Genomic DNA, 6,000 nt, shown 5'->3' with positions numbered 1-6,000 from the left:
ACAATGCTATATAATCTTACTGGCAAACTGATGCCCTCTGTAATGCCTTATAATCTTACTGGCAAAATTATGCCCTCTACAATGCTATATAATCTTACTGGCAAACTGATGCCCTCTGTAATGCCTTATAATCTTACTGGCAAAATGATGCCCTCTACAATGCTATATAATCTTACTGGCAAACTGATGCCCTCTGTGATGCTTTATAATCTTACTGGCAAACTGATGCCCTCTGTGATGCTTTATAATCTTACTGGCAAACTGATGCCCTCTGCAATAACTTATAATTTTACTGCCAAATGGATGCCCTCTGCAATGCCTTATAATCTTACTGGCAAACTGATGCCCTCTGTAATGCTTTATAATCTTACTGGCAAACTGATGCCCTCTGTAATGCCTTATAATCTTACTGGCAAACTGATGCCCTCTGTAATGCTTTATAATCTTACTGGCAAACTGATGCCCTCTGTAATGCCTTATAATCTTACTGGCAAACTGATGCCCTCTGTAATGCCTTATAATCTTACTGGCAAACTGATGCCCTCTGCAATGCCTTATAATCTTACTGGCAAACTGATGCCCTCTGCAATGCCTTATAATCTTACTGGCAAACTGATGCCCTCTGCAATGCCTTATAATCTTACTGACAAACTGATGCCCTCTGTAATGCCTTATAATCTTACTGACAAACTGATGCCCTTTGCAATGCTTTATAATCTTACTGGCAAACTGATGCACTCTGCAATGCCTTATAATCTTACTGGCAAACTGATGCCCTCTGTAATGCCTTATAATCTTACTGGCAAACTGATGCCCTCTGCAATGCCTTATAATCTTACTGGCAAACTGATGCCCTCTGCAGTGCCTTATAATCTTACTGGCAAACTGATGCCCTCTGCAATGCCTTATAATCTTACTGGCAAACTGATGCCCTCTGCAATGCTTTATAATCTTACTGGCAAACTGATGCCCTCTGCAATGCCTTATAATCTTACTGACAAACTGATGCCCTCTGCAATGCCTTATAATCTTACTGGCAAACTGATGCCCTCTGCAATGCTTTATAATCTTACTGGCAAACTGATGCCCTCTGTAATGCCTTATAATCTTACTGGCAAACTGATGCCCTCTGCAATGCCTTATAATCTTACTGGCAAACTGATGCCCTCTGCAGTGCCTTATAATCTTACTGGCAAACTGATGCCCTCTGCAATGCCTTATAATCTTACTGGCAAACTGATGCCCTCTGCAATGCTTTATAATCTTACTGGCAAACTGATGCCCTCTGCAATGCCTTATAATCTTACTGGCAAACTGATGCCCTCTGCAGTGCCTTATAATCTTACTGGCAAACTGATGCCCTCTGTAATGCCTTATAATCTTACTGGCAAACTGATGCCCTCTGCAATGCCTTATAATCTTACTGGCAAACTGATGCCCTCTGCAGTGCCTTATAATCTTACTGGCAAACTGATGCCCTCTGCAATGCCTTATAATCTTACTGGCAAACTGATGCCCTCTGCAATGCTATATAATCTTACTGACAAACTGATGCCCTTTGCAATGCTTTATAATCTTACTGGCAAACTGATGCCCTCTGCAGTGCCTTATAATCTTACTGGCAAACTGATGCCCTCTGCAGTGCCTTATAATCTTACTGGCAAACTGATGCCCTCTGCAATGCCTTATAATCTTACTGGCAAACTGATGCCCTCTGCAATGCTATATAATCTTACTGACAAACTGATGCCCTTTGCAATGCTTTATAATCTTACTGGCAAACTGATGCCCTCTGCAATGCCTTATAATCTTACTGGCAAACTGATGCCCTCTGCAATAACTTATAATCTTACTGGCAAACTGATGCCCTCTGTAATGCTTTATAATCTTACTGACAAACTGATGCCCTCTGTAATGCTTTATAATCTTACTGGCAAACTGATGCCCTCTGCAATGCCGTATAATCTTACTGACAAACTGATGCCCTCTGTGATGCTTTATAATCTTACTGGCAAACTGATGCCCTCTGTAATGCCTTATAATCTTACTGGCAAACTGATGCCCTCTGCAATAACTTATAATCTTACTGGCAAACTGATGCCCTCTGCAATGCCTTATAATCTTACTGGCAAACTGATGCCCTCTGCAATGCTATATAATCTTACTGACAAACTGATGCCCTTTGCAATGCTTTATAATCTTACTGGCAAACTGATGCCCTCTGCAGTGCCTTATAATCTTACTGGCAAACTGATGCCCTCTGCAGTGCCTTATAATCTTACTGGCAAACTGATGCCCTCTGCAATGCCTTATAATCTTACTGGCAAACTGATGCCCTCTGCAATGCTATATAATCTTACTGACAAACTGATGCCCTTTGCAATGCTTTATAATCTTACTGGCAAACTGATGCCCTCTGCAATGCCTTATAATCTTACTGGCAAACTGATGCCCTCTGCAATAACTTATAATCTTACTGGCAAACTGATGCCCTCTGTAATGCTTTATAATCTTACTGACAAACTGATGCCCTCTGTAATGCTTTATAATCTTACTGGCAAACTGATGCCCTCTGCAATGCCGTATAATCTTACTGACAAACTGATGCCCTCTGTGATGCTTTATAATCTTACTGGCAAACTGATGCCCTCTGTAATGCCTTATAATCTTACTGGCAAACTGATGCCCTCTGCAATAACTTATAATCTTACTGGCAAACTGATGCCCTTTGCAATGCTTTATAATCTTACTGACAAACTGATGCCCTCAGCAATGCTTTATAATCTTACTGACAAACTGATGCCCTCAGCAATGCCTTATAATCTTACTGGCAAACTGATGTCCTCTGCAATGCCTTATAATCTTACTGGCAAACTGATGCACTCTGCAGTGCCTTATAATCTTTCTAGCAAACTGATGCCCTCTGTGATGCTTTATAATCTTACTGGCAAACTGATGCACTCTGTAATGCTTTATAATCTTACTGGCACACTGATGCCCTCTGCAATAACTTATAATCTTACTGGCAAACTGATGCCCTCTGCAATGCCTTATAATCTTACTGACAAACTGATGCCCTCAGCAATGCTTTATAATCTTACTGACAAACTGATGCCCTCTGCAATGCTTTATAATCTTACTGGCAAACTGATGTCCTCTGCAGTGCCTTATAATCTTACTGGCAAACTGATGCCCTCTGCAATGCCTTATAATCTTACTGGCAAACTGATGCCCTCTGCAATGCTTTATAATCTTACTGGCAAACTGATGCCCTCAGCAATGCTTTATAATCTTACTGACAAACTGATGCCCTCTGTAATGCCTTATAATCTTACTGACAAACTGATGTCCTCTGTAATGCTTTATAATCTTACTGACAAACTGATGCCCTCTGTAATGCTTTATAATCTTACTGACAAACTGATGCCCTCTGTAATGCCTTATAATCTTACTGGCAAACTGATGCCCTCTGTAATGCTTTATAATCTTACTGGCAAACTGATGCCCTCTGTAATGCCTTATAATCTTACTGACAAACTGATGCCCTCTGTAATGCCTTATAATCTTACTGGCAAACTGATGCCCTTTGCAATGCTTTATAATCTTACTGACAAACTGATGCCCTCTGTAATGCTTTATAATCTTACTGGCAAACTGATGCCCTTTGCAATGCCTTATAATCTTACTGGCAAACTGATGCCCTTTGCAATGCTTTATAATCTTACTGGCAAACTGATGCCCTTTGCAATGCCTTATAATCTTACTGACAAACTGATGCCCTCTGTAATGCCTTATAATCTTACTGACAAACTGATGCCCTCTGTAATGCTTTATAATCTTACTGGCAAACTGATGCCCTCTGTGATGCTTTATAATCTTACTGGCAAACTGATGCCCTCTGCAATAACTTATAATTTTACTGCCAAATGGATGCCCTCTGCAATAACTTATAATCTTACTGGCAAACTGATGCCCTTTGCAATGCCTTATAATCTTACTGACAAACTGATGCCCTCTGTAATGCCTTATAATCTTACTGACAAACTGATGCCCTCTGTAATGCTTTATAATCTTACTGGCAAACTGATGCCCTCTGTGATGCTTTATAATCTTACTGGCAAACTGATTCCCTCTGCAATAACTTATAATTTTACTGCCAAATGGATGCCCTCTGCAATAACTTATAATCTTACTGGCAAACAGATGCCCTTTGCAATGCTTTATAATCTTACTGACAAACTGATGCCCTCAGCAATGCCTTATAATCTTACTGGCAAACTGATGCCCTCTGCAGTGCCTTATAATCTTACTGGCAAACTGATGCCCTTTGCAATGCTTTATAATCTTACTGACAAACTGATGCCCTCAGCAATGCCTTATAATATTAATGACTATCTGATGCCCTTTAAAATGCCTTACCATACTATTTATGAGAGTTTAATGGGAATTTATTCATATAGGTTGTTAAACAATTATAATGTTAGTCTTGGAAAGGGGACCTGATCTATGAATAAAAGTGAAACACTTAAATAGTATATTAACATTATGAATAAAAAGGACTGTAGTTAGCATTATATGTCTATAGATACAGTACTGCATCCTGTCAATGATAGTAAATCATGATAAACATATTTTTTCAGGACCAAATAAATTTCTAACCTTAGGATATGTGGTCTTGGTTTTTCTGTTTCTATTGGTTTAGCAACTCCATATATATTGGAAATCCAGTTCTCATTATTTTGTACCATTTATGGCAACACGGTCAGTGGTTTCATCGATGACATAACAAAAAACCCATAACCCTCTGGATACACCTGAGTCATTTAACAATCAAGAAATGTATGAAGAATGTATAATTAGAGGTAGAACACTTCAGCATGCTCTGGCATGTACAGGGTTACACATATATATAGTAATGTGAATGTACAGCTATCATATGACAAAAGGGTGTTTTCCTTTACGAATGAAAATAATCAAACAGTAATTTATCATTCAAGTTCAAAAATAATGCAACAGAGATGTCCGCTCTGCAATTGCCATAAAAAACCCCCAGAAAATTAGTACTTGCTTGTATAACAAGGCCAGATCTTCTGTTGAACTCTAAATGGTTTAACCTTTAACAAATCACTTTAAAAATGTTTTCTGAGATTTCATACCAAAAGATAAACACATATTTTACCTATAAGACAAAGTATAGATCTTATTAAGTTCTATACATTTAGTTAACTCTAATTAATGTTCTGAGCAGCCACCTGCAAATACATATCAGCAGTGTTTAATTTGATAGTAAGATGGTAAATATGCAAAAAAATACTACAATTAAATACATTATATATATATATATATATATATATATAATATAATATTTTTTTAAATCTCCCCTGGAAGAAAGAGTAAATCTAGGTTTTCATTTGTAGATAAAATGAAAGATTTCTTACCTGGGATGTCCTGATGCCGGCAAGTCTAGTTCTGCAGGTGGTCCACATAACGTCAGAAGTGGTACCCAGCTAACACGGACTAGCTAGGTCAGTAATCCTTGAAGGTTGGGGCAAAGGGACTGTTTGGCAGTTACACAAAAACGCCCACAACAACTGATTTGCACAGCTATATTATTAGTGGTGTAAAATCCCTTCAAAACTCATTAACACAATAATAACACACATCAAAAGTAAGAAGGCCTGGGAGACAGGCACACAAAGCGGTATTAACACAAGTGCACAGTAAGGGATTAGCAGTAAAAAGAGACTGGCAATAAATCACACTGCAATTAACAATACTGACAGTATGTCATTTAAAACCTAATAATGTACCTCATACTGTTTCACACTAACGCAACAAACACTGACAGTATTCTCAGCTTCAAGCAATCACAGCCAGCAGTGCACAAGCGTACAGACTGGCACACACTGGCAAACGCACTAAAACACAATCTGTCACTAACATACACACAGGAGCACAATTATAATTAGAAGCTAAACACACAGACTCCCAACCAAATCC

Source organism: Bombina bombina, chromosome 12 (genome assembly GCF_027579735.1).
Source record: "Bombina bombina isolate aBomBom1 chromosome 12, aBomBom1.pri, whole genome shotgun sequence".
In the NCBI taxonomy this organism is placed as follows: Eukaryota; Metazoa; Chordata; class Amphibia; order Anura; family Bombinatoridae; genus Bombina; species Bombina bombina.
This window is presented reverse-complemented; position numbering follows the sequence as displayed.